Here is a 23,842-nt window from a genome sequence, read left to right on the forward strand (position 1 = left end):
AAAAGACATTACTTCTACTAATAAATCTTGTCCAAACTGAAGTGCCAGAAGATGACAACCAGTTTCTGTGTTATTTTCTGCCTATCCCACCTATCCTCTTATCCCCTGACAGAATGAGCAAATTAGCATGTTTAGCCTAAAGAAAAGACAACAACAACCATTAAAACATTTAACTCGGGACACTATAAAGTTGATGTAAATCATTTATCATCTTTTGCACATGTGTTGGTAGGTCACTGAAAATTTGCAGCAGACACCTCAGGTACCTGCAAGGAAGATAACACTGCTCACCTTCACAATCACCCTTGGAAAATCTTCAGAAAAGTACCAGTTCTAACACAGTGCTAAGTATTTTACAAGCCAACTAAGTAAGTAAGGCTAAAGTAAAACTGTCAGAAGTTTGATAAGTTGATTTAATACAGTATATTTTAAAGAGTACAGTTTTAGTCATAGCCATTTTTATGAAAGGAAAAAGCTTTGGTTCATTCAATTTGTTTCTGTCAAATACACTGCAACTCTTAGCGGTGATGGAATAAATGATATTTAGTGAAACTGCTAAAATAGTCCTATGTATTGCATTAACCTCTAGCAGTGCTAAAAGAACACGTCTGATTCTTTTCCAGCAGAGCACATCTCCTGCGCAACTCACACAATAAATCAGTATAGATTTTTTTTTTTATTATTATTATTGCTTGCCTACACCAAAATCCAAAGTGCTGTATAAGAGCACTGGCCTGAGCGGTTATTTTGTTAACTGAACAGCAACACTGATGACAGGGAAACAGCACAGTAACTTTTTCTGGATGTAACAGCACTGAAACGCTTCCTTCCCTCTATTTCTGGGGTTTAGTTTATGATGCTGAACCCACTGAAATCAGTCAGGGTTCTCCCACCACCTTCGGTGGGGGAAAGACCTGACCTTTAGCGGTTGGTTTAGTTGGAGCTGATGATCTCAACTAGCAAGCGCTCAGGTCCACAGAGTTTCGAGATCCCTCAGCTCCCACCAACATGAGTTACAGCGACAGGAACTGCCATGTTTTGCAGAAGCACATCTCACAGCAGGAGATGTGGAAACACCTTCCGTCTGAAAAAATGCTCCAAGTCAAACCACCATAAAGAGTGGAGAGGATGTCTCCATCCAGAGTTTAGACGCAATAGCTGCTGAATTCTGTGTGAGAATATTTTAAAAGCATTATTCCTATCTCCAGTAGGATCTTCCAACTCTGATACACTATCCCAAGAGGGCATCATTATCATGAACCACAGCAAAGCTCCAAATCCTTTTTTCATGACATTCCTAAACTGTTTGCTCCACCCTGATTCATTTTAGGAAACTGATAAGACAGCTGTGAAAATACACAATGTAAAGCACTCTCATATTACAAAACAGCTGGCAGAATTTGCACTTTTTTTTTCTCCCAAGGGAATAAAGATAGTTGTTTATTCCACTTTTCAAAAGGCACATGAACCAAAGTGTAACCTTCTCTTCATTAACCCAACTGGTATTGTTAAGTAGGTGTGTATCGAGATAACATTTTGGCCTGCAATAATCAGCAAAGCAGCTGCCTCTGAAACGTGTGGACTATTCTCAAAAGATTTTCTTATTATGAAAGGGGGGGGGGGGCAGTCTTTCCTTTCATGAAATGCTCATCATTTTCACTGTTCCTCTTCAGTGTCTACTATAACCATTACTGCATTTCTCATTTGACAGCTTCCTGTCACCAGGTGATGGCTATAAAGATCTGCAAAGCTTGTTTGTTCATCCCAGTGCAGTACTGATAACTCTTAATGGCAATTTTTTTTTTCAGAATCATGTATCTCAAAGGCAAGAACATGATCAAGATGCAGCTTGCTTGGCTTATTGTGCTGTGTTGTTTGTACAGCCTTCCTACAGTCCTCCCCAACTGCTCTGTTATTTTACTGAAACTTCTTTCTCACACGTTCGTGAACTGCTGCTGTTTTACACCCTGGGGATGCCTGCAGTTCAGTGATAGGTCCCTCTCTAGAGACATTAGCACTCCAATGGAGCACAGGAATCCAAATCTTCAAGACAAATGACACCATAGACATATTTACAAAGTGAAAAATGATGCTTTGATGCTGCGATTCCTTTTTAATGGTTTCCTTACTTCAGTCGATCCCAGCTGTCTGCTAGCAGTTATTATCCCAACCCTCGCCTCTTTCTCATCTCTTGGTTTTGCACTGATACTGAACAGCAGCCCACACATGAGAGTTATTTCTTCCTCCTGGTCCAGATGCGATGCCTGCAGCCTAGACCCGCAACTGAGAAACAAAGCTTGGTAATGGACTTGCAACTTAACTAGGCAACCCCAAAGAGCTACAGATTGCTTCTTCTGCTACCCCCAGACTCGCTGTGTGCATGCTCCTGGCAAAAGATCCCAGGAGTATCTCCAAATTTTCTGCATTAAAATGTATCCTGGGATGGGCAGGATGGGAAGGGCTCTCTGCCACAGCTTTCTGTCCCTTTCGCTACTATTTTAGCCAGAAACAGAGTGAGCAAGTAAAACGGTCACCTAAAGTAAATGTATCCCTTGGAATGCAAAAGAATATGAAATGCAGTTTCTACATCACCGGGTCATCTCGCAGGGATCCTGAGAAGAGGGAATCTGGGCTCTGGGTAGTGAACTGGAAGAGATGTACTAGAGGTGCTCTGCTGCCTCATCCCTGGGAAGGATTTCCATGCATAAATCCCTCTGGGAATATTATTGCTTTCTTCAGCATCCCATCCTAGTTGTTTTTGAAATCTACAAAGGATTATGAGTGAATGGAACCAATGACAGTGTGGCTGTCTGAACCCTTTCTGTGCATGTCTTCTCTGAAAGAGGGTGATTTGATAGCACCAACCACTCTGTATGCAATCAATTATTGCCTGAGTGCTCCAGAATGAGATGAAGCCTGGATAATTCAGAACACCACTTGACCCCTACAACTTGTGCCTACAGCTTTGTCACACCATTTTTTTCCATTATGAATATCTGTTGTGTAACATCAGATACTTTGCAGTTAATTTTTTTTTTTTTTTAAGGTAAGTCATATTTGAACAGAATCAAAAATAAGCAAGAGCTAAAATATCTGCAGTGCTGGGGCTGTGCCAAACACCCACAGATTCTGTACCTTGTACTCAAGTCTTGTCAAGTAGCTCAGCACATCTTTATTCTAATCATTTACTTTCATTTTATGCCTAACAGAGAATTGTCCTGATTACTCAAACAAGGCACAGCAAGAAAAGTATAGAAAACGTGTGGTCAGCTTTGGGCACTTGGCGCTACTATCAGTACTCTAACCTCCACAGCACACTTACGTTGAAATATTTAGGTGTATGTGCAATGATATATATAGCCCCTGACTCTTCTTCCACAAAGTCTTTTAAATAAGTAATCAGGTAACTTTAAGCAGAGAGGCAGCAAGAACTGTTAGAGGTTATAGCATGACTTGTACAGCTGAGAGAGGCCAACAGTTAATAATTCTTTCTGGCAATGCAACTCAGTCCAGGGTTTTCAACCCACAACCATTTAGTGTCATCCGTGGGACCATGAACATCTCAGTATTGCAGACAGTAACAAAGCAATTGGTTTCCTTTTACATGGGCAAGCTCTGCATATCTACATAGACAGTATTAGGATATGTGATAAAATGCTCAAAGAAAGGAGCGCAGAGGAAAATGGACAGGCAGAGAACCCCCCCCATGAGCTATGAGAGAACAGAGCACCCAGACCCACTCCTCCCAGCACTACTAGAGGCACCTGGGAACAGGGAGCTGCAGCAGCCTCAGCTGTTGGGCTAGTGGGTTTGGCAACCCCGTAACAGGCACAGCCTCTGTAGACAAGTCCATGCAGCAGTCTGCTTACATGGAGTTTTCAGGGGACCAGCATCCCCACTGGAACATTTCTGAACATAAAGAGTTCAAAAATCACTGCTCTAAACAGAATGGGTATAGAGTGTGAGAAGACACTGCCTAACGAAAGAAGGTCTTCAGGAAACTTAAGCATTAACAAACGCTTGTGTGTTGTGAGGAACTGAAGCGACTACTTTATTCATGTTATAAAAAAAATGAGCGATTCACCAGTAATCTGCATGCCATTTTCAAGCATGTAAAAAACAAACCAACCAACCACAGCTCCAACACAGTACTGTGATCAAGGATGATCACTGTACCCAAGACAAGTGTTGCTACTGGATGTTCTGAAGGCATTTGAAAGTAAGTTCTCTGACAGAGCCAGGATGGTAGTACAAAGGGGAAAAGGAAGAAAGAAAAAAAAAAAAAAGGTGACAAAAGAACCACTAAACCACCATAACCAATGGCAACACTATTGGGTAGCTCTCACTGCAGCCACAGCCATGGGGACACCTATTATATCAGTTGGGCTTGACATCACTGAAGCTGTTTTTTTTCCTATGAACTTCCTAATAATCTCTCTGCTGTGATAAAACACTCTAAACTCCTGACAATATAGTAATGCAATACCCTTCATACAATGCCTTCAGTGCACTGTGGCATAAGTGACTTTGCCCAAAGATATCATCACAAGCTAAAAGAAAGAGACTGGCTGCTGTGTCTAGAAAGTGTGAATTAATGCCAGCCAGGTTTTCTCCTCTCCTGTGAAAGGACTGCAAACTGCTTCCCTCAAGGAGGCTCTGTATGTGGAGTTGCTGTTTGTATCCACTCCAATTTAGAATTAAGAATGTTTCTATACTCAGTCACCACAGCGAAAAGTCATATTGTTTCCACCTCTTCTTTTGGTGCAAATATCATACTCAACAACAGCAGCTCCTCACAAGAAACAGCAGTCAACTTCTTGCTTGAATTAATTTCTTTTACAAATTTGTACTGTTGAATAAGTCTTCCTATTTAAGAAAGATTTTAGGAACAAATTTAGGGAGACAGACAAATCTTTTAAGAAAGAAAGAAAAAATTAGCTCGTGGAGGCAGTACAGCCCAAAGGATAGCAACAACACAGATGCAGAGGAGAAGCCAGCATTTTCAGAAGTGCTCAGTGTTTACCTTTTCCGCTAATGTCAACACAGTATTTCCCAGAGGTAAGAACAAGTCTTGAGAACATAGGCACAAGACCAGGAGGGTACAGAGATCTATAAGGTAGGGCTAACGCACAGACACTCTACAGGTTTATAAAGACAGACCACGTGCACAAAGTCTTACAAGAGTTTGCTTTGATTTTAAAGCCCATATGACACTGGACACTTCTCCCAAAAGCGTAAAAATGCTCATCCAACAGCTCTCTAGTCTCTCAAATTTAGGAGGTATTTTTCAAATAGGACTTGAACACTGAGAATCACCATAAAAGACAGGAGGAAACAACAGGGTATAGCACAGAGGCAACAAAGTCAGACCAAGCATGAGACATGATAAAAGTGAATTTTAAGCACACAGAGATGAAAATAATCCAAGGGAACAATTCCTCTTCCACCAAGGAACCTCCCTGTACGCAAAATGAAGAGATAATCTCTCTCTTCTGCCACTTGCAGAATAAAGACACTTCCCTTGACTAGGCTGTGTGCGAAGAGAGAATAAACATCATTTCTTCATCTGGAGCTCAAACAGACAAGAAACACCCCGCTAGTTTGTTCCAGTCAGAATCAGGAGAAAGACACTAAAAGCAGCCTGTTTTTCCTGTAGATTTACTTTGCCCACACCCCAAATTACGCTCCCTTCTTGAAGAGATGGAGATCATTCACACTCTTCCATTGAATGAAAACCAGTGGGCAGGCCACTGGTATGAAGGAGAGGAGATCTGTCCGATCTGTTACTACAAGCACCCATGATTAGGATGCACAGGGAACGTTGATTGTACCAAAACAACACTCAGCTCAAAGGTGGAGTCTGGAACAAGGGGAAAGGCAAGACTGAGGCAAGGTCAGACAGGAAACTATTTATAAACTACCCGTGTTAGGGGAACACTGAGGACTCCTGTTACTCCCAAGCAGAAGGACCAGTGGCTGACAAAGGTCACCCTGAATTGGTTGTGATGAGTCCTCCTTACAGCCAGAGGTCTGGGAGCATAACCCCACTGTAACACTAATGCTCTTCAGTGGATGGAGCCTGAAGTTTGCCTCTATCCCACCGCTTAGGCTGTCTACCCTCAGACAATAATTTCCAGCAGAGGTGGCTTATATTTTAATTTGAGTTAATAATTGACTCATTAAATGTTCCTGAGATCATTGAGATCATGTTGTTAATAAACCTGCAAAACCTGGGAGGCAAAAGTAAGCTTGTAATCCAGCTTTTATAACAATAGCTTCAGGAATTGTGTCCTGAAAAAGTTGGGTGCAGAACATGAAACTTTAAATCAAAGGTGAGAACAACTAACTTGAGGGGAAAAGAAGGAAGGAAAGGAAGGAACGGAAGGAACGGAAGGAACGGAAGGAAAGGAAGGCCAGTTCCCAAAATCAAATCATTCAAGAGCTTAAAGTTAAGGTAGTCCCAAAAGGAAGAAGCCTGAAATAGTGCTTAAGAATTCAGATTTGAGCAGGAATTAGAATATTCCTATAGAGAATAAGCTGTGATTTCAGTGTGTCCTGGTGGAGCATTATCTCTGTTTTGTGCTTTGTTCCTTACATATGGGTAATAGAGACTCTTTGTAGCTTGGTGAGATGATTTGATCAAGGCTGGATTTATTAGAATAGGAAAATTAAGCAAACATATAAAAACACCTCAGAGTCCGAGCAACTCTGAAGGAAAACAGTCATGTGTCGAGGCAGCAGGATGATTTTTCTTTGTTGGAGGAAGACAGTGAGACCCTGGCAGGAGGTACAGGGAACCAAGCTGGATTTATGGCAGAGAGGAGGTTCATCAAGAGGTGCGCAGGGCTAGTTTTTGCTGGAGTTTGAAACAGTTTCTCAATTACTACTATTTTGAGCATAAGGCAGATAATTCTTAGACCTTGAGGGAAAAGGGACTATCGAAACTAATGGCTGGGGTACCAGAATTTCTGAAAAGCCACAGAGCAGGGTACAGGGCCCAAACTAACACAGAAAAGAACTCAGTTTAAGATTTAGATACATTTTTTGTATAGCAAAAAGATACACTTAGAAGTTTTAATGTCACCTTCCAAAAACATTCTTAATATAGGCCTACAGTATTCAAGTTTTCATCCCTTACCTTACACCTCCCTGGAAACTGCTTTTGGGGCCTTATACAATGTCCGAAGCAGTCAATGGGAGCGGTTTTTGAACAACTTCCAGGAGAGCCATTACAGTTCCTTCTTGGCTGCCTTCAAAACATGCTGCAAGTTTCAGCTATGAAACCTGTGTATATGAACAGAAAAATATCTGAGCAAGTTAAAGAGGAAAACATTCTTCAGATGTGCTTTGCAGAGTCCACCAGTAAGGACATAGCACAACAGCAGCAAGTGACTGAGGATGCAGGTGCTGTTAATTCAAGTAATCCATTTGATGTTCAACTATAGAAATAATATTTATGACACCCAAGAAGCTTAAAAAAACCAAACAACCTAGCACCAGGAAAACCATTTAAAAACTGCAATATTCAATATTTGAGAATGATCTCATATAAAAAGATTAAGTGCAGCAAAACGTGTAACTGGAAATGAGAGAAAAAGTGAAATGTCTTAAGATTTAGCATTTGAGGGATATAGAACAGGTTTTGCCAAGAATTATTTACATACATCTGCACAATTCCCATCCCTCTATTTTTACATTTTTTGTGGGCCAATAAAGAGAGCTGCATATTGACAATCCTAAAAATAAGCACTTAAGCTTTAAAAACCATTTGTGTAACAGTACAGAAAAGGATGATTACGTGCAAATTAACCTTTCCCACCACTTATGTAGCTTCAGCTATATTAGACTGAGGGCACAGCATAACCTCTTCCTCCCCTTCCTACAGGAACAAGAAAAAACACACAAGAAAAAGGGTTGGGTGATCCTAATCAGAGACCATCTTGGCCCAATCTTCCTGCTTTTGCATCCTATGAACTCTTTTCTCCAGGAGTTTTGTATCCCAGATAAGCCATTCTACCCTGTAGCACGCGGGTTTTTCAAGAGGTTACACTAGATAAGTCCACGGTCCCTGTTGGCCTCAAAAGCTCAAGGTGAAATCCTGGCTCCATTCAAATAAATAGCAAAACTCCCCTGCCTTCAAAAGCCATTTCCCACTGTAAATTCCAGAGTCATTTGCAGAACTGTCCATCTGCTTAATTGTTCGCCCCAGTTGCTGGTTTCTGTCAGCATTCCCTTCCCTGCATACCTAATAACGGCTTTGCTCTAGTTACTTAGTTAATTAGCTTTCAGAGCATCTACTGTATACCAGGTAGGGGTACTTGAATGGCCATCCTATAAATAGGCTTAATAATGGCTACTTTCTTTCCCTACAAGCAGGCTTCAAAAATTAGGGACCTTTCTCCAAAGTAAGTTTTCAAACACACATTTAGAACTGGCCATAAATACCCAGAGGGAATTTTCCTGGAGGAGGGACAGAGATTACATGGGCTAAGGTTTGGCACTAGGTCTTCCCAACGTAGGCTCTGCTGTTGCCACACAATAAAGGCAACACCATGCAACCCACTCCTCATCGTGTGCCTCCCAGCCATGCAGATTTTCAATGGTGACCACCACCTGGCAAAACTGTAACACTCACAAACAAGTATTTTAAAATAAACTCATAGAGTCCTGACTTCACCAGATGTTTGGCATATTTTTCGAAATCTTGTTCAATGGGAATACAGGCAGAGGAATGACAAAGAATGGAGCCACAGCAGATGTCTGCATACAACCATGTTTTAGTTGTCCTGCATCTTCTATATTCCCTTTCAATACAGAAAAAAAAAATCCATAACCTGACAAATGCTGATACAAATAAGGAGAGTCTGGGACTATAGTAATAGTGGAGTATTCCTGGTATTGACAAAACCATTCTCCAGTGGATGCCTTTAAACTAGTCATTTATTCAGCCAACACTATTTCAATGCAGCTTGCTTATTCAGTTGCCTTACATTTCCTATAGTTTGTTTCATTCATGGCAGTGACACTGACAGGTGAGAGCGGGGCAAATTAACCTGCTATTGAAGCTAGGACCGGCCATCAAAGCCAGCCAGAGCTCCCGCAGCTGTTTGCATTTGTTTAGAATACAAGGGATAATTTTAGCAGCATTCCCTTTTGGTTTTTTCTCCGTTTAGAAAACAAATGCTAAACCTTCTGGGGAATATTCAAGAACTCACTTGCCATTACCATGAGCCATACATTAACCTCATCAGCATCAACAGAACTAAAAATCGTGGTTTCTGGAACAGAGAGCTGAGCAGATGAGTGTGGCTGAGCTGTCGGGACAGTTGTTGAGGGTAGAAGCTGCCAATCTAAAAAGATTTTTGCCTCTCAGCTAACAATTTTAGTCATATGCAGTAAAGGTCCTCCCCTTTTCCTTTGCTTCCAACTGGCCTTCCAGATGCTATTTTTGCTAAGCATTCATGACAAATCTACTCAGTACTGTAAAAAAGCCAAAGGTTCTTTACACCAGTAATTCAGCTATGTCTGCCATGGCTCCATTCAAAATATTGCAGCTCCACTGCTGGGGCTTTTGACAGCACAACGTAAACACACAACTGCAGGCAAACAAGTTAAAAGTAAAATGAAAAGATAACAGCTGGAAGACAGGAGTCCAGTGTATTGTTTCCTCTGCTTTACACAGTTACTTATTCTTGTGCAGTCAACTTCTCATATTTCTAAAGAAGTAATGTTTATGTGTTTTATGCATACTTTGCCTTGGTGTTAATAACAACCCAATAGGTGATGCAAAAGCAAATGAGGCCTGTGGCAAAAGCAGCTCAGGCATAAGTGATGAATAAAATCAAATGTGAGCCTCAATTCCCTCATTTCCTATTGCTTAAATCCTTGGCTTTGCCATTGTTTTAATGGCATTTCCTATAGTCTTTTGGTTTGTTGTTTGGAGGAAATAAGAAAAGCAAATTCTTTTTCTCTCCTCCATGCTTCATCATCAGTAGGAGAATTTGAAGAGGCTAGAATACTCTGACAAAAATATTTTTATCAGAAAAAATAAGATTTCATTCAATTTCAACTGTACTTGGAAAACAATTGCTTCCAAACATGTCTTCAGGCTTTTGAACAGCGAGCTTTCCCTCCTGACATACACACATACTTCACTATTATTTTCCAAATTTTTCCATTTGGAAGACAGTACGAATGTGGGGGAAACACTGTCAAGCTTTGGAACACTTTCCAAATGAAAATAACTTTTGTTTTTGAAAGTAACACTTGCAGTACTTACCAGGTGTTAAATGTTTGATGCATTAATTTTTCAAGTGGCAGTATGACCCTGAGGCTGGTTTTAGGCTATTTTGGTACAAAATGTCAGGTTCCTGCTCCAAAGAAGACTCTAGAGCTCTTCAAGACCAGCAGCCGTGTTTCTAGAATTAAAAAGAGAAGACTGCTTACATGAAGGGACATTAACCCCTTCCAGTCTCAGCTGAGCAGTGGGGTTGAAGAACACCAGCCTTACCAGCATACAGAGATACAGGCTGCATCACTGCATCATGTTAAAGATCTATGGTAAAAGATATAGTAATATCAGAATAGCTAATGCATTTTTTCCTTAATTGAGCACTAAATGCAGAACCTATGTGATTATATGATTAATTATGCAATAATAATATGACTCTGCAATAAAAATGGAAATTCAGTGGGCAGTCTGTAAACTGTAAGTTTTCCTAAAAAACAACCTCTAAATACCTGCGGAGGAAGCAGCATCCTTGGAAAACAATGAGTCATAATTTTTTTTTTCTTTCCTTGACATACTGAGCACAAAAAGGAGCTAACATGGATAGTAGCTGTTAGCATGTTTGTGTTACGTCGCTTTCTTCATGTCTGAGAAGAAAAGGAATCCTTTAATAAAATAGTAGATAAATAATTGTTCGGGGTTTTTTTTTTCCTCAGATGAGGCGCTCTTGTTTCCAGTTCATTATTTCCTGTGTGTCTTGGCTTTTGATGCTGTGTTTCTCTTGCTCAAAATTCATTAATTCAACATTTTGCCATGAAGAGATTCCCACATAACCTGGAATGCATTCAGATGACTCACAGGGGTATGACGACCACATAAAGAGAGCAGAGAATGTAAATATAATTTAGTCAAATGTGTATGTCTTACCAGGATGGATTCTACCAGCATAACTCATACTAGGTAGCATGCTAACTTACCAGTGGATCCATTTAACCTAATGGAATAATTTACATAATAAATTAGGGACAGATTTTCAATGGTGACCACCACCTGGCAAAACTGTAACACTCACAAACAAGTATTTTAAAATAAACTCATAGAGTCCTGACTTCACCAGATGTTTGGCATATTTTTCGAAATCTTGTTCAATGGGAATACAGGCAGAGGAATGACAAAGAATGGAGCCACAGCAGATGTCTGCATACAAATATGAAGCCTCATTCCACCTGAAGCAGCATTAAGCCCATTGCATGAACAGAGTGAAAGTACCACAGTAAATAAAGGCATGACCTGCTTTATACAGGACACCTTCTCACACCCATACTTCAGCTTTGTTTCTTCATGCATGCGCAAGAAGGAGCGCGAGAAAAGAAATCAAGTATTAAAAGCTTTATTCTGTGAATGAGAGCTGAAGGCAGCTCAAGAGTTTCAAACACAAGAGCAATCCAAAGTTGTATCTCTGGTGCTATACTACCTTATTTACATAGACGCTGCACTGCACAGGGAAGGAAGAGATGTGCCAGGAGGTGCACAGGTCCTCTGCCATCGACCCTGGCTGCACTGCCTCACACCTCTGACCCAGGCACACCTTCTATTTGTGCCTCACCCCGGCTGTTGCGGATGTTTACCAAGGAGATGATCTTAATCCTTCTCTTCTCTTTCCTATCTGGAGGCTTATATTCTTTCCTAGATTGTAAACAACACATGATATTTAGCCTTGAAATACAGTATACATGTAGCTATCATTTTCTCACAAATGTAAGGATCTTTTTCTCCCTGTGTGACCCATTTCAAATACTGCAGTCATTTGTAATGCATAATCGTACCATATCACATTGGTATTGAATCTTTAGCCTCACTGTGATCAAATATTTAAAATACAACTAATAAATTGAATGTAGACTAGAATTTACTGCTACTGTATCCTTTATAATCTACAGATAAATTATACAGGCAGAATCCCTCCAGAAGTACAGAAAAGAACAAATTTTAAATTGGACTGACAGCAATGGTCATTCACAGGCAGTAAGTCTCCACTTGTGTATTACACTGACTGTGGATAAATGGGAAATTGTTACCTTCCAGACTGTCAGTTCCTCACCTGACATTTACTAGAAAAGATTAAAAGAGCCAGTTACAGCTGACAACAGACTGGATTGAGATTGTAGGAAGTATGAAGATTTAGAATCTGGTCTGTCTCAGTGAAGGCTGGGCCCACGCACCTGATTAAAATAAGGATGGTCAGTTATTTTGAAGGTAATAAAAATCTATACTCTCAAAACAACAAATATCAGCTTTCACAATCTATCTGCTAAATAGGTGGGATGTGAAATTACCTCCCTGACAATGAGCATTCCTGGGGGAATAGTAAGTGCACAGCACAACATAACAGAAAATCTGAAATAAAAGTACAGAGGGCCTTTTTAAGTGTCATCGTTTGTTAATGCTGACATATGTGACTAATCACAGTCAATTCAGTGTCGATGTTAAGTTTGTCATTTTTACAAGGATTGAGTAACGTTAAATATCACTGTGGGCAGGCGTGATTGTTATTTAAAATAAAATTGATACAAGTGTGAAGGGCCACAGCTACAGTTGGTGTAACACGTTAGTACTGCCCATTTCAGGACAGTGGAGTGATGCCAAATTAAGTCATCTAGGAACCTGTCGTCTTGTATTCGAATGAATTCTTACATGCTGTTAATAAATAAATAAAAAACACCAAAAAAACCACCAAACCCAATAAAAACTGTACAACAAAACCAAAAATAATGTTTGCATCTGTTTCAAGAAGTATGTGCACGATTTAATCTCTGGTTTTGGGATGTACAAATTCTACAGCCAAGGTTAGGATGGGGTTTGCCCTTGAAAAATTAAACAGATGCCTTAGGTTTGGTTTGCTTTTCCTTTTTTTTTTCACCCTAGCAAACAAGAAAAGCTGGACACAATGTTAAATCTGGCACTTCACAGACTACCTTTGACCTCCCTGACAAACTGCACCTAGCAATCCATCTGCAGTATATGCTGTGTATGCTCGTCCACGTTGGCTTCTGAAATATATTACGGGAAGGTAGAGACAAGAATTTGCAATTTCTCTGCAACACCATCAAACATATCAAATAAGTCCTCACTGCTCATTTCCCTTGTCCAGAGGACAGAAAGGATTGCCACCACAATAGGTCATTAACTACCTTCTTGCTTAATAACCTGAGAGGCTGACATACAGACCCCTGTGGTTTTCAAGGTCCGATGCACTCACGGGTTGCACATGAAACGTGAAGGAATGGGTTACTGCATATGAAAGGAGGTCATAAAAAGCACGCAATCAACTTGCTAGTGGAGGTTTAGGAGCTAGCTCAAAACAAGACGCTGGCAGGTTGCAAACCCCTGGGCATAACATGCCACGTTCTTTCCTCCTCTCCAGCTGCCAGCATTAAGAAAATCCCTAAAATACAAGGACATCCACAATATTGTTCAAAACCAGCAAATCAACATGTTTCCCTGTGATTTCATCTCAGCCTTATTCTGCTTTTTGAACACGGGCGCTATGTCACACGCCTCGATCTTTGGGTGTGCAACTCCACACCTCACTGGGATCCCACCTCTGCAACACACATTTCAGCCTCTTAAGAGACACCTACTTTGACACCCCCCATCTAGAGTCTGTCATACCTACCCTTGGCAGGTCCCTGATAAAATAAAGTCATTAAAGTTAAGCATGTGCGTAGTTCTATTAGCTTACATAGGAGGGGTTACGTGCTTGAAGTTAATCCTTGTATAAACTATTTCCTCTTGTTCAAATCAAGGTAACTGTTCTTGGCAATATGGACTATGCCGCTGTATTTGTTTGTCTATCAGAGGGGACGGGACAGGCAATCTCAGGGAGGATATGACTACAATACAAATATTTAACACAACTTTACATTTTAATTTCATCATCCATCTTCGTAATGATTTCCTAAGCTTTGCTAATTCACATCCTCCTCCATGAGGCAGGTTATTATCAAAAGCCCTCTGAAGTACAGGGAATATAAAACCACAAAAGGAACCAGTATCAGAGCAGGAACTAGAAAAAAAACCTTTCAAAAAGCATTTCAACACCTGCATTTTGGGAGGCTTGTCCTGAAACATGACATCTGATCAGCTGCAAACCTGGGAAGCTAAGGATGCATCTCTTTTCATGCAGTGCAATGGCATCACTTTAATCACTCGGCAGCATCACATGTTGAATAGAACATTTTTATTTATTTTTTTAAAAATAAATAGACTCTTGTCTTTGCCTTCCTATGAAGGTTCCCACATTGAACATTCAAGTGAGGGAAAGCAGCAGGGAGGGGGGGAATCCCCAGGAAACAGGGACATTTCTGTAGTAATTATTTCACACCAAAAAGACAAAAGTTGACAGAATGAACATATGATTAAAATCATGGGCAATATTAAAAAGCACCAGCTACATTTCCTAGTTACAGGATCATAGGAGCGGGTTGCTTGGTAACTCAGCCTGCCAGCTCCAGCCACGCTCCGCTCGGAAATCAGCCATAAGAGGAACTCCCATGCCATTGCAGCGTTGCTACGGCAACATGCAGAAGTGATGGATCCCAAGTTACAGACACACCTTAAGCAAGAATATGTTTCCTCTCATTTTAAATGCTTTCCAACCCATAAATACATGGGGGCTGTAATTCTAAATAGCTCCCAGCAAGGCTAACTTACAGGGGTTTTTGTTAGCATTCATATCATTTGAGACTTCGCACATGTAGCAAAGCAACTAGCAAGGGAAAAAAAAAAACCCACAACATAATGTCTGCAACACTGATTGCAAGCAGTTCATCAAATAATAAGGTACAATGCACAGCAGATGTGTAACTGCATTCTTACAGCACATTAAAAAACAGAAAGAGAAGGGTACTCTAGCTGGTAGACGTGAGGTACAGTGAAGCTGTGGGAGGTAATGTATACCAGTGGGGCTGTGCATGTAGAAAACCTGGGTTCAGACAGGCAACTCAGATGGAGATACCTGTGTTCGAGACACCCTCTTTCCATCTGATAGAGCCTACCCTTATCCCATCTCCCTGTCCCACTGTGTGCAGTTGTAACACAGCTCTACCAGGCTACCTGACAGAGAGGACTAAAAACCTGTTGTGTCCTAAAACCCCAGTCTGATGAGGGGGAAGTTTACTATGACCACATGGAAGAGTAAGTTTGTTGACTCCTGTAAGTAAGTTTTCCCCATGAAGCCAAAGAGTTATGTGGGTTTGCAGGAAGTCAGCTTTAACCCACTGTGCAATTCCTTTACTTCTAGCAGCTGCTGTCCACCACCTCATTTCTGCACAGTGATTACACCGCTAAACCAGACACGCGCCTTGGCAGGGAACTTCACTTTTCAAAGTCAGTCAACGCCAGCTTGTAACAACGTCAAGTCCGCATTCATCTCACTGGTGGTAGCCAGATCCTCAGGCAAATACCAAGTGCAAATGATGAGGACAGAGACAGAGCTTCTCTTTCTGTTCCTGTGGCATGCCAATGACTGGTAACTGAGTACAAGGGGGGTTAACAGAAGCTGAGTTCTTTTTTTCCTGACAATGTCTAAAATGGCCTCACGAACCAAAATTATAAAATAATTACACTCCGCCTTGAGCTGAACACAAAAAGGTTATTCACTACAAAGCCCTAGCAACCATCTTACCCTTAAAGAAAAAGAAAGCAGACTGCCAAAGCAGTAATGAAATGACACACAACTGTTAATTTCATGTCTGTTTTTCAGAAGTCTGCAATAATAACCAGTAATTCCTTACAAAGCATCCATTCTTGTTCCCTAATTCCCACCTAGGGATATTAAGAGACTTAACCATTCCCTAGCTGTATCTTTTAGGCAGATAATATACACTTTATTCCTTAAGTAAAAATACACAAATCTTTTTTAAGGGAAATAATTGAATTTATAAAGGCTCTATAAAAGTGCTCAAGTGAGTCCAAGGGCTTAGCAGGACCAGTAATGACATCTGAACATACAGATGAATTTTTCTGTGGCCCAACATGAGGTGAGTTTGATGGCCTCAGTACAACACTTCCTATCAGAAGGTGACCTTCCATAGTCTTAACAGTTCTGAGCAGAAAAGAATGAGAACGGCACTAAACCAGACAAAGCTGCACAGGTTTATGCTGTAATTAGCTGAAAATATACAATTTCATCGTCACCATTTGTGTATCTTTCAAGAGGACACATATTTATTACCAAGTAGAGATCTGAAAATAACAGCAAAGGCAGGCAGGATTAGGAATAGCTCCTCTAATTGTGTTGCAACATGATGTTATTGCATAATGAAAAAGAATTCAGTTCCAGAAGCAGAAATCTCTGTGCAGCTCCTGTGATCAGCCACTTGGGAAAAAGAACTGCCTCAAAACATTGATCCTGCTGACTGACTCAGGATTGACATTAACAGGTCTGCTAGTCTCATCCAGCTGCCAGCTGCTCTTATGTATGTAGGAATAAACTGGGCTACAAAGATACTTGTGGCGTGTAAAAAAAAAAAAAAAAGCATATTCACATATGGTACCTACTCGACAAAAACAGATGCAGGCACATAAACATTCTGCAGTTTAAACAGAGAGAATCTTCAGTAAGCAGCCACGAATGTATGGCTACCACTCCACATGAATTTATGCAACACTAATGCATTCTCCTTTGCATCCAGTGCAGAGTCTGCGGCAGTTCTCAGCTACAAATGCTGCCCCCCCCTCAGCACAAGACAAAGATAGAGACTTCCTCACGGGACTTGGTCAGAGTGGTGGCTGCAAAGGCTCAGCCCGTTTGAATTGCTAGGGCTTCTAGAACTAAGCTTAAGCTTCTGCTTTTCACAGGGCATGTGCAAGACATTGTCAGCATGCTGCAGAGCCCGGATGTAGGGTGCAATGAATGATTCAACCTTTTGCCTCTGTAGTTATTCTGGTCAGCCCACGCTACTGGCCAAAACGTCAGCCCTCAATCATGGATTTGGTCCCCAGTGCCAGTTTCAGCCTGATGTTCCCTATGAATTTTGAAATACAACCTACAGCACAATACCATAAACACTTTCTATTACTGTATGCTGTCTAATAAGCAATTCAATGAGCATTATATTTTTATTTACATCTGAAAGAGCTGCAGTAAAAAAAATTCTGGGCAGGCTATGCATAAATACATGAAATTGCTCCTACTTCACTAATGAACTATTGTGTGTAATAAAATTAATCTCATTCCACCCATGATATAGCTAGTTTAATTTTTGAAGCAGGGAAATTTAGACGCGTGTAATTTGTAGAAGGTGAGCCAAAATTCAAGAGATCCACTTTAAATCAATCAGGCAGTTGTTTTATTTATATAGCATCCTTCAGAAAAATTATCTGAAGGCACTTTACAATGCAAAAATAACTCAACTTGGCAAACTTCCAGGAGGGTTGCTGCTGTTGACCATGCCTTGAGACACCGTTTGTATAGCAAATGGGTTCCTTAATCAATGCACACTTTTTTTTATCCAAATCTGGTTTATATCCTAAAGTTACAACTACAGTCACTCTAAGCAGGTGTTTCTCGAGAGCTCGTTCACACAGCTTGCCTGTTGGTCAAAACCAGCTGTTCTATGGGTTGGTGACACACCTTCCTCACACAGCTCTGCATGCTTTCAGGACAATGATATTCACTCCCATACTCTTGGCAGGGTTCTCTGTTATTTCATTTCTGCATTTGAGGAAGAGATGGGAGTGGAAAGGAAGCTGTCTAAGCCTTTTTTGCATTCTGCATACTCTGGTGCAACACAGGTCTGTGTGTACTTTACGTAACGTGCAAGACAGATGAGCCTCAGAACTGAAGCTCACATGAAGCTTTATGTAAAATACTTGCACAACAGACTCAAAAACAAAGCAGAGCTCTGAAGCAGAGCCTCAGGAAATGTAGCTCTCTACTGACTTGTGCCAGCAAGCCCTGTACATTTTCATTATTTATATAGAGCTTTAGATGAGCAGAGCAATGTGCACTAGGTAAAATGTACTGTACGAGTCAGCTCCAAAAATTTAGTCTAATGGCACCAAAGGAGCACACAAATCAATACAAAACATACACAGGATGATGTATGGAATTTTGAGTTGGAAAGTGGCTAGAAATAGGTTCAGTCTTAAGAACCATTTTTAGAAAAAAATGGGTCTTTGTGAACTCTGCTTGGACAGCTATTCCAAGCACATGGAAAGGCTTAGAACAAAGGGAAAAGCACAAAGCCAGCAACAGTGAGAAGCGAAGGAGAAAGGGAGAGAGGGAGAGAAGGCTCATGAACTGTACAGGACTGTGAGGACTTGGGAAGCTAAAAAAGCTATGAGGATACATAGGGAGAGAGAGCTCAATAGCACCTCCATGAAGTTGGAATGGATCAAGAATCTGAACTGGATGAACAAAGCAACACAAGATATTTTAAACAAAGGACGTGTCCAAGTGAATTGAACCCTGACATGGTTGGTAGATGTTTTGCTTTTAATTTTGAATTAGAGAGATACCCAATAGTGAATCTGGAGTTTAAAGCTGTGCTATAAAACAGTATTTCAAAATAAAAGCAGTCACACAGACATTTTAATTTATGCATCTAGTCATATAGGATTAGTTTCAAGCTTTTGTATTTTCCATGTGGTTTTGTCTCCTCTCTGTGTAGCTTTCTGAAGGAACAGTTGGGATTAGGTTCAAGCTAAAGTTTAGCCTCAGCTGTCATAATCTTCAACACTTAAGAACATCTCCCAAGTATTAAAACTAGATGGAGAGGAAGATCCTCAACAAGTACAATGCAACAAGTAGATTTATTCTGCAAAGCTATATGCTAAGGGGATTTTTTCAAGTATTTTTCCATGTTCTGGATAAAACCTTGCATGCTACACAGACTTGATTAATGGAGGCCTCACGTGCAAAAGCATGACTAATCCAGTATCTTCACTAACCTGGTGGCGGCCCTCCCCCAGAGTGAGTGGAGTACATGCACAATTGATGGCCATACCTAAAATCCTTTTCATGGGGAGCGATATCCCTACAACAGATCAAGACCTTGACTACAGCATTATCTTTGCTGCCTGAAGATGTTAACCTTCTCTCATCCCCACTCTGCATAAAAACCTTTGTTAAATTGTGATCTTCCAACAGCTAGTTTCTGTGCTAAGTGTGCAGAGCTCCTGGTGTTAAGGAAAATACAATCTAGCAATAACACTGTGTACAGAAGGACAAAGACACAGCAGAATTAAGGTTGCAGTGCATGCTGTGTGTACAGTACTTATGTTTACACAATAAGGTGTGTATTTAAAGGAAAAAAGCAGGATCTGTTAAGTAAGTAGTTTAACTCTCCAGTTTCTTGCTAGCATCACTTTGTGATGTACTAGGTATATCGCAATGCTAAAGGCTCCACTATATTTTTCTACTGATCGCATACTAGGAAACTATGTGCTCTAATGTTGTTGGCATTGACACAAAAGGCATCACAAGATAGACCCTGAATGGCAGACAATAAAGCCAGCGCAGGACCAGGACCTGAGACCTGCAGCATCCCAAGAGAAGCATCTGCACAGGGCAATAGCTCCTGTCTTCCAGCTGCCATCAAATTCTAAGTGCAACAGCAACAGGGACACTCTGCTTTTCACAAAAAGCAAGACACCACCAGTAAAGTGACTGGTAGGATCTTCCCTCTCTGAAAGACGATGTCTCCAAGTTTCTCCCAACACATTTGAAATTTGGGACAGAAAATAAAAGACAGTCTGGAGCCCTTTCTTTCCCCCAGGAAAGTTTGCCAATCCCTGTGTTACGTGTCCCATAGAATTACTATTACTGCATCTTGGAAACAGAAGTGATGAGGTGCAAAGCTAGAAGAGGGCAGGAGTTTGTTCTACAGGGAGAGTTACTCCTGACATTTTTGTTGGAATGATACTTAGCAAGCTGGAATGGGAACATGCCAGATCAGGGGAAGGGAAATCTTGCTCTATGCTCTTGCCTTTGAGGCTTCAGATTGCCAAAACATGCATAAATTTGTCATATAGAAATTAAAGCTCACTTAAGTCATGGCAATTCAGAATTCCCCTTCCTCCTTTCAAGTGAGGTGGCCAGAACACAAGAGAGGAGGCAAAACCACAAGGGCTTGGGTACAGAAAAGCCTTTCTGTGCTGACTCTTTTTTGCAGCGACAGACTGCGCTCAGTGTAAGCTGAGGGCTTTTCCTGCACTTTACAGTTTTCCCACTGCTTCCCCACCACCACCACACCACCCCCCCCACCCCCCCCCCATTACCTTTGGTTGTTTTAAGACATGTTGTTAAACAGAGTTATCTTCCCCTTCTTGGCTGGGAAGAACACCCTACTTTGGGGAAATTTCAACCAATGGCCACTAAAAGAAAGGAAATCATAGGAATCAAAAACAAGAAGCTCAATTGTCAGCACTGTTTTTTTCATGAGTTCAGGATAAATAGACTGGGGTTTTTTTCCAAAGAAAAGGACATTTTGTACATATTTATATATACGTTAGTGCACCTATAAGACTGAAGCTTGTAATAGCCTCTCTGCTTGTGAAAACACTGCATACAAAATGTTCGGTGAGCTTGAAAACATTTTGGGAATCACTTTCAGAGGCCTGTAAACAAGTCACAGAACATGAACTCCTCGATATGCACAGGGGACATTTTTTTAACGATACTGTTTGCCTTTCCATATAATCTTTCTGAAAACACTTGTGTCAGGCAGGGGAAAAAAAAATCCAGAAAAATATATTGCATTGGGGTTGAAAGAATGTAAGGCATCTTTCTGCTCTTAATGAAGTTAATGCAGAGTTTATAATTGACCAAAACTAGAACATGTCTGATTCAGCCAATGTCACAAACTGACACAACCACTGAATATCCTGTTTATTGTTTTTAAAGTATATTTTCTCCACTGACCGGACTGATGCTCCATTAAAATTCTTGAGGCCATACCAAAAAGAAATTCTGCCAAAAGCTGCCCATTAACGAGCAATTAATATACAAGCTTTAAAGTACAAGGTTGCTCATGCCATCCCACAGAAAATATTCTTTGCCTGCTATTTCTCACTGGAGACGTTTTCTGACAGAACATTCTATCTCTGCCAGGGATTTCAAAAAGTAGACTATAATTCTCAAGAAGAAAAAGTCTATACTTGCTCACTCTGAAAATACTTGGATTGATTAAACTTTAATCTTAAAGGCTGCTTTCTGGCCCACTTAACAACTCGTGTAGTAACAGAAATGACACCATTAGCTGTACAGCATCTGCCAGCAATCAGAACAGGGTAACAAGACCATTCAAATATACATTGTGAATATGTGATTTGTAACATGAGGACTTGGGGTGGGACAGAAGTTCACTTTGGGCTTGCACCATCAAATTTATAATGTGGTCTCACTGTACCCACTGGGCAATAAAGTCCTGACTTACACAGCAGCATTTCTTTGCATTGATTATTCTTATCACAGGAAACAGTGCAGAGATGAAAATAGCCTTTGAAGAAGTTCTACTTAACATCTGACCCCTACGAGGGCAAGCGAGGGTGTAAGAAGTAGCCTTGGTTCTGCATTTCAGTTTCCCAGTCATAATAGCTACCTACAGAGGACTGACCATGGCTATTTTTTCTTTAGCCAGAGGACAGACTGAAGGCGAACTGAATTCCTCATCTGCTGCAGGGCTTACACAAACACGGGCTGTCTGGTGCTCAGGGCCAACCCACAATGCGCCCATCCTTGCAAAGTAGACATTAACCTGCACAACAAATCCAAGAACAAAGGCTAAAACAGAAAACCCCATCAAAAGGGCACAAATGCAGCTCCACATTCCTCAGAGGACAAAGGTTTGTTGTGGGTTTCAAAGTAAAAATATAGACTATAACAAACATCACCAAATTATGTGTTTTGCCTGGTAAGAAAATATTTTCAGCCCAGAGACAATTACTAGTCCATATCTAGGAGTCCGACAGTGTTGGTGCTCCTCCAGCTGCATAGTTCAGACCTGCCAAATGCCACTCATTTAAATTGAAGCATAGAAGGGTTTTTTTGCTTTAATTAGCAAAACCCAAAAGCCTTCATTGCTTCAATCCTGCAATACTAGAGTTATTATCAAACTTAGTCAAATTACTTTTATCACATTAAGGGACACAGAGCTGACAAATAAAGGGTCTTTATGACAACTTTGTTTTTTGCAGTGAGTTTCTGCACACACACCTAGCCCACTGTCCTATCTACATCCTGTAGCAAAAGCTACCAACAGCTACAGAAAGCAGAGATCCTACAGAGGACAAAAAAGATTCTCTCACTCATCTGCCATTCTTGCTTCTGACAACAACCAATTAACAGGTTTCCTGAGCTGCATGTTACATTAAGACCCCTGTATTATTCAGTAGTAACTGATGGACCTATCCTCTATTCACAGGTAGAATCCCTTCTTCAACCTCCATGTCCTCCATGGAACTACTTCCATGTTTTAATTACATGGCCTTTCATTAGTTTATTCATCAAAATTAACAAACTCTTGGGATAAAATTCAGTGGATCAAACATCGATTCATTTTAATTACCTTGATATATACATTAAATAAATGTATTTCTTCTAATTCTAAACATTACGTCTTGTATTATAATGAATTATGTTTTAAAAGCAGCTCACTCTTGCTCCTTCTTTGCTTTCTTCTTTTCTGAATTTTACACTTGGTACAATTTTGTGTTTTTAGCCAGCAGGACCTGATTTTAAAATGTCCTATGATGAAGTGCTGCTGTTCCATTTTGTATTCATCTCCAGTGTTTCTGAACTCCGTCTGTTCTCATTTATATTTGCACTTCAGTTTTCATGCAAGAGAATCCAGCTTTAGAACATGATAAACAATTTGCGATCCTCTAAGAATACATCAATTCCCAGATGGTGAAAAAAATTGAAATCAGATCCTTCACGTGAAGATCTAGCTCTTAAAAGATTCCCCCTTAGGCAGTGTGGAGGCCTGCAAAAAGCATGAACATAAATACCATGATACTCTGGTTTTCCCAAATACCACTGTTCTCAGCTTCATTCAAGTTCCTGTTGTGGCCGCACTGTAATTTTGAACAAAATAACAGACTATTCAACTTCAGACACAATCTGAATTCAAGTGTGACTCTTCAGTGAGTCAGGTGAGGTTTGTTGCTGTTATGGAAGATTTTATACTGTTTTGATAATGCTTTACAATGAAAATTTGCAACTGTGTGTGAGGCACTGTTGACTGTTAGTTCAGAACACCCTTGCAAACAAGGTCATGAATCTCATAACCATTATCCTGATATGAGATTTTAAATACATGTCATTCCAAAGGGACCAATAAGGCTGAGACCTTCCCATTTTCATAGCCCTGAGCTGGATTTTGCAGTGTTTATTACTAAACTAAAACTGCACAAAGAAGAAACCCAGGCTTTGAAAATCATTTGATACTGCTCACTCAGGGGCATGCTGGAGATATTTTGCCACAGAAGAACTCTAAAAGCATCTTAGGGATTACATGCGCTGCAGGACAGCAATTTTATAATGGTATCTCTGACTTGTATGTGTTGCACACTAGAGAGTCTCTTTATGATGCTAAACTATAATGAATC

The 23,842-nt window shown here is 40.5% G+C and overlaps 1 long non-coding RNA gene across 2 annotated transcripts in view; it reads right to left on the bottom strand.

Annotated features, from left to right (window-relative positions):
* LOC142605129 (uncharacterized) overlaps positions 1–23,842 on the bottom strand; it is a 26,288-nt gene continuing 2,446 nt past the window's right edge. The window contains exons 1-4 of one of the 2 annotated variants that reach the window (XR_012838879.1): positions 11,703–11,988; positions 10,280–10,418; positions 7,139–7,284; positions 1–2,283 (exon numbers count right to left, since the gene is read on the bottom strand). This is a non-coding gene — a long non-coding RNA (uncharacterized LOC142605129). Of the gene's footprint in view, positions 2,284–7,138; positions 7,285–10,279; positions 10,419–11,702; positions 11,989–23,842 lie in introns of those variants that run through there. The other variant, XR_012838878.1, reaches the window with a different exon arrangement.

Source organism: Balearica regulorum, chromosome 24, assembly GCF_011004875.1.
Source record: "Balearica regulorum gibbericeps isolate bBalReg1 chromosome 24, bBalReg1.pri, whole genome shotgun sequence".
Taxonomy (NCBI): Eukaryota; Metazoa; Chordata; class Aves; order Gruiformes; family Gruidae; genus Balearica; species Balearica regulorum.